Raw genomic sequence first — 11,117 nt, forward strand, 5'->3', positions numbered from 1 at the left:
ACTTTTTTTCTCATCTTATAAATGAAAAAAAAATAACATGATATAATTAGTGAAACACATATTTATCCTCGGCTAGACAAAAAAAAAAAAAAAATGTCAACGAAGATATTTAAATTTCTTGGATAGATAACCAATAAAAAATATCAAACAGCAAGAAAACTAAGGAACAACAACACCGCATCAACTTACCTGAATTTTTAAAATCCAATAAAAAGAATTTCTTTAGTTGTGCTTTATTTTTTTTCTCAATATATATATATATATATTTATCAACGTGCGTTCCAAATGTATAGCAAATATTTCGAAGGACTTGTTCTTCTCCTATGTGACAATAACACTGCCTAATAATCACAACGTGGTACTTCTGGCTAACACAGTACGGGTGTGTGCGCGTATAACCATGTGCGCTCTCACGGAGATTTTGAACGAACGATCGAACGAACGAATGAAGCGTTTTGTGTTTGTGTGTTCGCAGAAAAAAACAGCAGTCCTATAAAGTATTCGAGTGCGCAATGGAAGCTTCCACTTCTGACTAGTTGGCTGGCTGACTGGGAGACTGACGGCTTCGCAGGTTGCTTCGCTCGCTCGCTCTCTCGCTGCTTGATATGCGAGAGAGCCCTTTTACCTGTAAAGAAAAGTGAGAGACAGGATGAGAGGAGGAGTGAGCCGCTGGTTATATTGCGATTCGGATAAAGAAAGGGGCAGCTTCACGTTAGAATTATTCGATCTTGTGCAAACTCCCATATCTTCCTCTTCCTTACATAGAAAAATTTCCTTCTGTCTTTCTTTCACCAGTTTGAAGTTTTGAAATGAAGTTATTCGTATAATATGAATTCTTCGAACTATTTCTCTCATCTTACGCGTTATTTTTACGTTTCTGTCGATGTAGCCTTCGGTCTTCTCCGGGTGTATCTTGTGAAACTCGGAGAATCTTTCTGTCGAATTTGGGAATCTGTACGGAATAGTTAACGGAACCCTTTATTCTAATCCACGGGGATGAAATATTCTCGTTCCGTCAGCCATGACTGGGTAAAAGTCCTGAGTTATTCGAAATTGTATTTTAAGTGTCGATTGCACTGAGGATTGAACTTTCAACCTCTAGAAGAGTGTAACTTTTAGAACTTAATTTTACCAAGTACTTTATCCACTACGCCATGGGTACATTTCACCAGTCTCTTATTTCTTGCCTTTCTTCCATTTTTGTTTCCTTTTTCCCTTCTTTTTCTTCCTTCTTGTCAATAATCCATTTTTTAAAGTTCCAAATCAATTATTCGATGTTTCTTTCATCACTTCAATTTTCTCCTTTTAATTATTTTCGTGCTCTTTATTCTATTCATCATTACTTTTTTCTTTCTTTCGTTTAAAACCTGTCCTGAAAGTTTCATCTCTATGTTGCAGATATTGACGGTGTGAGGCTGTAAGAAAGAAGTAGAGATGCGTCAGTGAATTCGTGGCAAAAGGGCATTGAAAAAGATGATGACTATGAAGAAAAAATAAATTCTGGGGCACAAAAGGTTGCTCGTTTTAATGGCATCACTCCCGTTTTAGTAGCTCTTCAACTTTTTTTAGATAAAATAGAGGAGACTTTACTTTTGGAACGACCATCGTATGATAAAGCAGGCAAAAGTGCATTGAGAATGCTGATGACTATGTAGAAAATAAATTCTGGTGTGCAAAAGGTCGCTCGTTTTGTTGGTACTACTCTCGTCTTCGTAGCTATTCAACTTTTTATGTTAAGAAAATGTGTGTAAGAACCTTAGAATTGTTGACGCATTTTCTAGTCTTGTATAGGATCGTTCTATTATTTGTGTCTGTGTTTATTAGATTTTATTTTTATAGTTCTTTCACGAACCTGGATGTCAAACTCTACAGTTTGCACGGAATTTCGTACGGTGTCCCTTATTTAATCAACGGGAGAAGGTTTCTTTTCCCCCGTCAACAATGACTAGGTAGGAAACAGCCACTAAGTAATAATACATTCTAACTGACAGTCTTATGGAGGTTGAAAGTTCAATACTCAGTACGGACAATATTAAGAATGCGATTACAAATTATTTCAAGTTTCTTCTCGATCATGGCTGACGGAACGAGAACAAGCTGGATTAAATACAGGGTCTCGTTCTAAATTTTTTATAAATTCCCGAGCTCGACATAAAGAATCTGTAGTTCGATGAAATATACCTGAAGAAGGTCGAAGGTTACATCGGGCGAAACGTCGTGAGAATAATATTAAAAAATGAGAACGGTAGTCCAGATAATGCAACTGATATAAATTATGAATCTTAATTTTCAAAATTCAGAAATGTATTCTTTCTTATTTTTCTCTTTTATGGAAGTATATATTTATTTTTTTTTTTGTTTTTAGCCAATTTCATTTTTATTGTCTTTTTTTTTTCATAAAATTTTGCACTTGGTTATATCCTTTCTATACCAACAAAATAATTTTTTTAGATTTATTTTTTTAGTTCATAAATCTATAAATTTCCTTGTTTGTTCAAACACTTTTCTTTCTTTCATTAATTGAATTGGACCAAGTGCTGTTTAACTCGCCGGAAGTTATTTTTGTTTTCATTTCCGGAAGAATTATACTAGCGAAAAGGGAAGACAATCCAAAATTGATGCTTTTCTGGTAATCCAAACCAAATTCATTAATGTAACAAAGTAACAGAAAACAATGAAATAAGGAAATATTTAATGACTTTCACTGAAATTATTCCAAATTTAGCAGCAATATTTGAAAATAAATTATATTTAAAATTTATAAATTAATAAATAAATTATATTTAAAATTTATAAATAAATTGTAACTTTGTATCTTTACAAATAATTATTTTCAAAATAAATATTTTTTCGTGATTATTTAGGTTGGTGCTTATGGCGATAAACAACAATGATAAAAAGCTTTTACCGTGTGCTTATTACGGAATGAATATGGCATATTCCAAAAATCACAAAAATGGATTAAGTAGTTTTTTCTTTTTTTTTAACGGCACAGTAACGTCGACATATACGGCAAAATCACGTTAACACACCGGTTCTCGCAAGATCACCGAAGTTAAGCAATGACAAACCTGGCCAGTACTAGATGGGTGACTATATGGGAATGCTAGGCAACCTATGTACTGCGCAGAGTCGTAGAAATTTCCAGGTTGGTATCGGGAGGGGGAGCGATACTACTGTCTTTACTTGACTCCCCTAGATTACCATGGCTCTACAATTTGAAGGGCTGTGGTCGTTGACGCTGTTAAAACAGCAAGGCCGCTGCAATGCTGCATGCATTTTTTTTTTAATTTCGAAAAAAACATTTGCCGTTATATATTTTTTTTTACCGATGAGTGAATGCCGGAGCCAATTTTAATATTCTTCAAATTTTGTTTTTAACGTAAAATGACCTTTCTAGAATAATGTTCTCATTATTTGAGCATTTTATATTATGAAAATTAAAAAAATTTTTTTTTTTAATATACGTTATGTTCATAACATATTATTTGATTTTAAATTTTACGTTGTCTTTCCGACATTAAAAAAAAAAAATTGAAATGAAGTCGGTTGTCTACCCTTGATTCTTTCATGGCTACCTTTTCCCCCACATTAACACGGAATAAAATTTGATTTTCCTGAATAATAATAAAACAAAACTACTAATTATGATATTTTTGGAATATTTCATAGTCATTTCGTGTCTAGTAGCTACATCATATAAACTTTTCGGTATTTTCTTTACTTTTAATTGCCGTCATGAGTGCCAATCTGAAGAAGCACCTATATTTTTATAATGCGTGAATAAAGTATAACATTCAGTTTAGAATATTACGAAATAGACGCCATGTATTTTTTTATTTAACTTTTTTTTAAATATACATTTATTTAATTATATGCATTAAGAATTATAACAGTTATTTTACAATATTTTTGTACGTATGAATTTGTTCGATTTTCTTAAAAATAATCATTAATTTTTAATTGTCTTCCCTTTACGCTATTATAATTTTTCCGGAAATGACAAAAAAAAAAACTTCTGGCGAATTAAAATGCATTTCTGTCATCAAATTGTTCTGTTTTATTTTTTTTTAATCAAACATTTTTTTTAAATTTTTATTTTCATTTTTTTCTTCGTTCTTTCAGCCAATTCACAATCTTTTTTTATTCTTTTTCATTCAAATCTTGTTTCTTCCTTTCATTATTTAATTAAGATGTTTTTCTTTTTTCTTACAATCAATCATTTTCTTTCTTTCTCTCTTTAACAATCGATTATTTTCCTTCTTTAGAATCGAACTATTTTCTTGTTTTGTTCTTACTTTTGTGCATTTTTCAGTTATATACTTTAACAATCCACTTCTTTTTAGCTATGGTCAATCCATTCTTACTCTAAAAAATAATTGAAATGCTTTTTCTTTCTAATAAGTTTACAACGGAGAAACATATGCACATACACACAAACAGACAGACACACGCATACACCAAGCCCGAGAACAAAATTACTTATTTCATAATCCCTCAATTCTCTCTTCTCCTTTTCTTTCTAGTTTTTGTTTTAGATAGAAAAAAAATGATTAAAAGGTGCCACTTTTTTTTTTACTGTGAGCGTGTGTGCGCGCATGCGCACGCGTACTTTCTTCGATTCAGCGAATTCTCATTGCTTTGTACTCGTAGAAACTGGACATAAAGGTATCTTTCAGAAGCAAATGTTCCCCGAACCTTTTTCATATTGGTTGCGTAAAAGACGAACATCTCTTTCCAGATCACCTTAGCAAATTATGTGGCCTAGTGATTAAATGCCTAGAAAAAGTTGCGTTTTTATCGAGATTAACACCCCCTCCACATCCAAGAAAAAAGAAAAAAAGAAAAGTTTGAGCCAGTTTTATTAAACTTAGAACCATTTTATTTATTTATTTATTTATTTATTTATTACTAGCTGTACCCTGCCACGCGTTGCAGTGGCTCAATTTGGTGTAATGTAAAAATTTAATAAAAAGAGAAAAATGCATGTTTCTTATATTCTTAGTACAACAATCCACTCCAAACAGTGAAAAAGAAGGCGAAAATGAAAAAAAAAATGGTACTCTCGCAAAATTTGATCTGGATCCTCGGGAGTTTCTGTCAATCATTCATGGTTTGGACTCGACCAACAATCAGTGGATGAAGCCGAACGTAGCAAAAATGTTAAAACGCTAAATGTTTTTTTTTTTTGTTGTTTTTGTTTTCTGAATACAAAAAATGTGAGTTAGTAATTAATATTTGGTTGATGGGGGGGTTACTATACACAGATTCGAAAACATTGTCCAAAAACAAATAAATGAAAGCAAAGGTAAGGTAAGTTACGTTTCTACCTAACTGGATAAGTGTTTAGTGTTTTTATGTAATGTAAAATGTTTAATCGGCTCGATAAACAGAAATGGTCGCAGACTCTGTTGAATACGTTAAGTTTGGGAAAGTAAGTTGAAAACTAAAAACTATACAAAACAGTGTCTGAAACCCCACAAATATGTGTTACCATGACATAGGCTGGCATAATCGGTGGGTTTCTGACAGTATTTTGTATAGTTTTTTAGTTTTAACTCACTTTCTCTAACTTAAAGTAATCAACAGTGTCCGCCACCATTTGTAGCTTTAAATTACACCGATAAACACTGTTTTTCAAGCCGACTAAACGTTACATTAAATGAAAAGGGTTCATATTACTAAACACAGATACAAAAAAGTTGTCAAAAAATAAATATAACAAATAAATGTTATCAAAGGCAAGAAAAGTAAATGTTCTACCTAACTGGATAAGATTTTAGTGTTTTTATGTAATGTATAATCGGTTCAAAAACATTCAATGTTTATCGGTATATCTGAAAAATACAAATGGCGGCAGACTGTATCGAACACGTTAAGTTTGGGGAAATTTTGTGAAAATGAGTTTAAACTAAAAAACTATACAAATACTGTTAGGAACTCACTCAATATATGTTATCATGACGTAGGCTGGCATATAATCGGTGGTTTTAAACTTTTGCTCGATACAGGTGACGACTTTTAAAAGTCCCTTTTAGTGATTACCTGGTTTGAGGATATTTGTACAACTAAACGGCAAATCTGCTCAAAAAAATCCGGTATTATTTTACTTTAAAGCCCGTTTCACGTTCGTATATAACGAAATATTTTATTGTAGATTTTGGTGTGCTAAAAACGAATCTGCAAACCGTTTCCGTAGAAAAAGAAAATTTTCATGATATTCATGAAATTACTTTTTCGAAAAGTGGGTGATCACTTTTCAATGTAAATTTAACTTAGAATGAGCACCCACTTTCTGGCCACCTGAGAGCGGGGCATTTTTCTGTGTGTTTCTTGGCTAAAAAGTTTTTTGTTTGATTTCTTTTGTTTGGTAATAACCTCCGAACTCTGGGACTATTTTCCATTTCACAGCCGTAGCCTTCGTTTACGCTATGCGTGAGCATAAACCCCCTCTCTCAGGTGGCTAGAAAGTGGGTGCTCATTTTAAGTTAAATTTACATGGAAAAGTGATCGCCCACTTTTCGAAAAAGTAATTTCTTCATATCATAAAAACTATTTTTTTGCAACGGAAACGGTTTGCAGATTCGTTTTTAGCACACCGAAGTCTACAAAAATTTTTTTGTTATATACGAACGTGAGACGCACGGCCCTTAATGGAAAATTATATAAAAAATCCGGGGGAAAATAGTTTTCAATAAAAACAGCAAATGAATTCGATAGAAAAAAAATGGATGCTATGTTTTTTTGTTTTTTTTTCTGTGTGTTTCTTGGCTAAAAAGTTTTTTGTTTGATTTCTTTTGCATGGTAATAACCCCTGAACTATGGTACTATTTTCCATTTCACAGACGTAGCCTTTGTTTATGCTACGCGTGAGCATAAACGAAAACTTTTAAATATGCACTCGCGTACCAAACTGCCTTGTCAAAAAACTTTAAGCCAATAAACACAAAAATAAATGCCCCTTCCCCGGGTGGCCAGAAAGTGGGTGCTCATTTTAAGTTAAATTTACATAGAAAAGTGATCACCCACTTTTCGAAAAAAATTTCTTCATATCATGAAAACTATTTTGGTACTCATTAGGCGTTGATTTCCATGGCGACCCGCAGAAGTATTTAATGGTCGTTCCTTTAGTCCCCCCCCCTAGTCAAGGCTAACGCATGTGCACGTAACATTTTTTATTTATTTACTTACGTGGCGGAGTTATACAACCATCACCCCCATGCAAATTTCTATACTGATAGGTTTTTTTAAATTTTTTCACTGCATTATTATTGATTGAACACTAAGCAGATTATGAAAAAAAAATGAAAAAAAAAATTATTTCAACATTTGAAAGGGGTACTCACTTTTTAGTTACCACGTTCTGGTAAATCGGTCACCCATTTTTTTTTTTTTTTTTTTTTTGGCTGAATACGGAAGCGTCTTCGGGAGATATAAAATGGTCGCATGTTGACGAAGCAATATATCGGGAGGTGTACGGGATGGAAAATTATTGGTAAATTTTTAGATTAGATCCACCTCCTCAATTTTCTTTTAAATGACAACTTGTAATGGTTTTCGACTATGCTGAATACGAAAATCGCATTGAAATTTTGCAGAAATAAGTAGTTATCAAGGTATAAAAAGTTGTATTATGCATTGTAATCTTTGGCGGCCATCTTTTTTACGTGCGTGCATTTGTTTATGGCGCGTGCGCGCGTAAAAAGATGGCCGCCAAAGAATACAATGCATAATATAACTTTTTATATCTTGATAACTACTGATTTCCTCAAAATTTCAATGCGATTTTCGTATTCAGCATACTCGAAAACTTATATATGTCGTCATTTAAAGGAAAATTGTGGAGGTGGACCTAATCTAAAAAAATACCAAATTATTAAACATTTCGGTACTCATGCAGAGAGTGATCCGTGCTGAAATAATAATGTTATTATTTTAAAACCCATTCTTAACATGAGGAGGGGAGGGTGTTTTGTACCTATTCTGTACTTTAACCTTACAAGTGAATAAAAAAAACATATAAAACTTTAATTAAACGTGGAAATACGATTTAAAAAATAGCGCGGATCACTCTCTGCATTAGCACCAACATTTCTCCAGCATGTTAGTGAAATTTATAATACTTAAAAAAATTTAAAAAAAAAAACAAAAGTTTTGAAAAAAAAACCCTCACCTTTCATAAAAACAAATTATTTTTAAAAAAAGCAAAAAAAAAAAAACACCCACAAACTGACTTTTAACTAAATAAGTAAAAAAAAAAAAATTTTAAACTCGAAACTTTATTTTCATAAAAACAATAAAAAAGTCATGTTCAATCTATTTTTTTTTCTTTGAGAAACAAATATATTTCTGACTTACAAATGCGGTAGAGACTCATATTATTTTTACTTTCTATGGTTTAGATATACCGCGTTTTTATTGGTTACAAAATGGGTGATTGATTTATCAGAACGTTGTAACTAAAAAGTGAGCACCACTTTCAAATGTCGAAACAATGATTTCTTTTTTAATTTTTTTTTTAATAATCTGTTTAATTAGTGTCCAATCAATGATAATCCAGTGAAAAAAATTTCCAAAAAACTATAAGTATGGAAATTACGCATGAAAGTAGAACTACGGCACTTTCGCACTTACTTTTACAAAGATTATTTACGTTAACTCTTTTCATAAATAATTTTAAAAAAACTAACTAATCCATTTATTGATAATTTGTCACGTGTACAAACATTTATTTATTTATTTATTTACGTAGGCTTAACTCTTTTCATGAATAAGAAAAGTTTTACTCTTTAAGAATAATAAAAGGAAAAATGCAGAGAGTGATCCGCGCTATTTTTTAAATCGTATTTCCAAATTAAAGTTTTACGATATGTTTTTTTATTCAATTGTAAGGTTAAAGTACAGAATAGGTACAAAACACCCTCCTCTCCCCATGTTAAGAATGGCTTTTTAAATAATAACGTTATTATTTCAGCACGGATCACTCTCTGCATGAGTATCCTAAAGATTAATACAAATAATACTTATCTCAATAAGTGAAAGGCTCATTCTACCGGAAATGAACTGGGGACAATCTCCCAGTTATGAAAAATATTTTCATTTATAATTTAATATTTTTATAATTCGCAATGTTAAATTATTTTGATAACGTGCAAACATTCTTTGACTTAAAAAATAGACTTTCTGAAAATTTCAATTAAATTGGTAACGTAGAAATATGGTTTTATTCACTTTTAACGAACCAAATATTACATTTTTTATATATATATATATATATATAGATTATTATTATTATTATTATTATTATTATTATTATTATTGTTGTTGTTGTTGTAGTAGTAGTAATAATAATAATAATAATAATAATAATAATAATAATAAAAACAACAACAAAACAAAACAATTTAAAACTTTATAGGTCGAGTATTAAAAAAAAGTAATAATAGAGTCTAGTATAGGCTTTTTTTTACAATTCCAATAGGGGGAGGGCGACGTTACCCAGGTGTAATGATGATAATTAACGAATGTTTCACACTCCCATATATTTATTGTCATCGAAACTGCTGAAATCGACAAGTTTTCAATCAAATAGATTGATTGCCTGCTTTAGTTAAAGACCCATTGCGGTGCACCGCGAAGAAGCTTCGCATGCCTCCCCGCAGTGACTTAGTTCACAATACATTGTAGTCGACATTGCACTGTAGAGAACCTACTGTTTATTTTATAAAATTATTTTATATATTACAGCTTGAATTAGAGTTTAAATTGCAAAAGTATAATTCTTCAATTATGCTCTAAACAGAAACATTCATTTCTAATGCGCCCCTGTCATATCAAAGAACCTACTGTTGATTTTACATGCCTGAACTTTCTGCATGTGCGGTGATAATGGCTTGAATTTACGTTTTAAATGACAAAGTCAATTATCATGGTTCAGTTGTGCTTTAATCAAAATTATTCATTTCGAACGCGACCCTGTCATATCAAAGAACCTACAATTAGTTTTATATGTCGGACGTTTAGGCTTGTTTTGTAATAAAACTTCTCACAAGCACTTGTGATGTTAGGCTGTGTAAGACGTAAACTTTAGTCAAAATCGCCTGTTCCTTTTTTCATCGGATTATTTCGATTATCGATTATTGAGGCTTATTGAGGACACTCTGGTACAAAATCTCTCAAACTCATAAGGTATATTATGTGAAATTTCATAAAAATCGGCGCAGCTGTTTTCGTGTCCATAGAGAACGAACTCACGGACATACAAGTTCCTTTTCTTTAAATATGTTAACATTAGCTAAAGTTATCCCAAAAGAGATACCATTTTGGATAACTTGTTATTCTTTAGCTAATTGTTAGAAGTTAATTAGTTGTTATCGATCGATCTATCTGTCTATCTATCTATTCAATGATATGCTTAAAATAGTTTATATTGGGAGTTATTTATTGTTTATAGAATTATGTTTAGCAATAGATTTTAGCTGAGATGTTTATATAATTTAGCTAGGTTAAATATAAACAAAATGACCTTGAACAGACGTACGTGAAGGAATGGTCACGTTAAGGCGATGTGTCTTTTAATTAGTGACGTAACGGAACTGAGGTCAGAGGTCGGGAAGTTTAGAGTTGATAGTTGAAGTTTGACCACGAGAGTGAACAGACGACGTGGGAAGCGGCATCACTTCAGACAGCCAAGATGAAAGAACGTGTAATCTCTGAAAATGCTAGCAAGATCATGAGAATAAATGTTCATAAACAATTCAGGTATGCGTTATGTTATTTACATATGTTAAAAGAATTGTTGTCTACAACTGTTCGATACGTCCACGTCAAACGATTCCTGTTAGAACTGCTACATAAATGTTAAAATATACGCCTAGACGATCACAAGCAAACATATATTCACATACAGCATATGACACGTTTCCTAATATAATATCTCGATATACAACATAATGTTTACATATGTAAAATGTGTTTTCCTCAATACAGAATGTGTATTTCTCAATAGATTTTAACTCGAAAAGATTCTACATATTAAACAAAAAAATTTAATGTCTACACAATTTGTTCTCGAAATCAACTCACAATGTGATTTAGTGATTTTTTTATAGGAATAT

General features: G+C 31.7%; 1 protein-coding gene across 2 annotated transcripts in view; it reads right to left on the reverse strand.

Moving 5' to 3' along the window:
- Window positions 1–568, reverse strand: part of LOC145241984 (protocadherin gamma-A11-like) — a 257,734-nt gene extending 257,166 nt beyond the window's left edge. The window contains exon 1 of one of the 2 annotated variants that reach the window (XM_080104858.1): window positions 190–566. The gene's annotated coding sequence lies outside the window, so the exon portion shown is untranslated. Of the gene's footprint in view, window positions 1–189 lie in introns of both variants that reach the window. The other variant, XM_080104857.1, reaches the window with a different exon arrangement.
- Between the last annotated feature and the right edge of the window lie 10,549 nt (window positions 569–11,117).

This window comes from Euprymna scolopes, chromosome 21, assembly GCF_053919585.1.
Source record: "Euprymna scolopes isolate OS-2025 chromosome 21, ASM5391958v1, whole genome shotgun sequence".
In the NCBI taxonomy this organism is placed as follows: Eukaryota; Metazoa; Mollusca; class Cephalopoda; order Sepiida; family Sepiolidae; genus Euprymna; species Euprymna scolopes.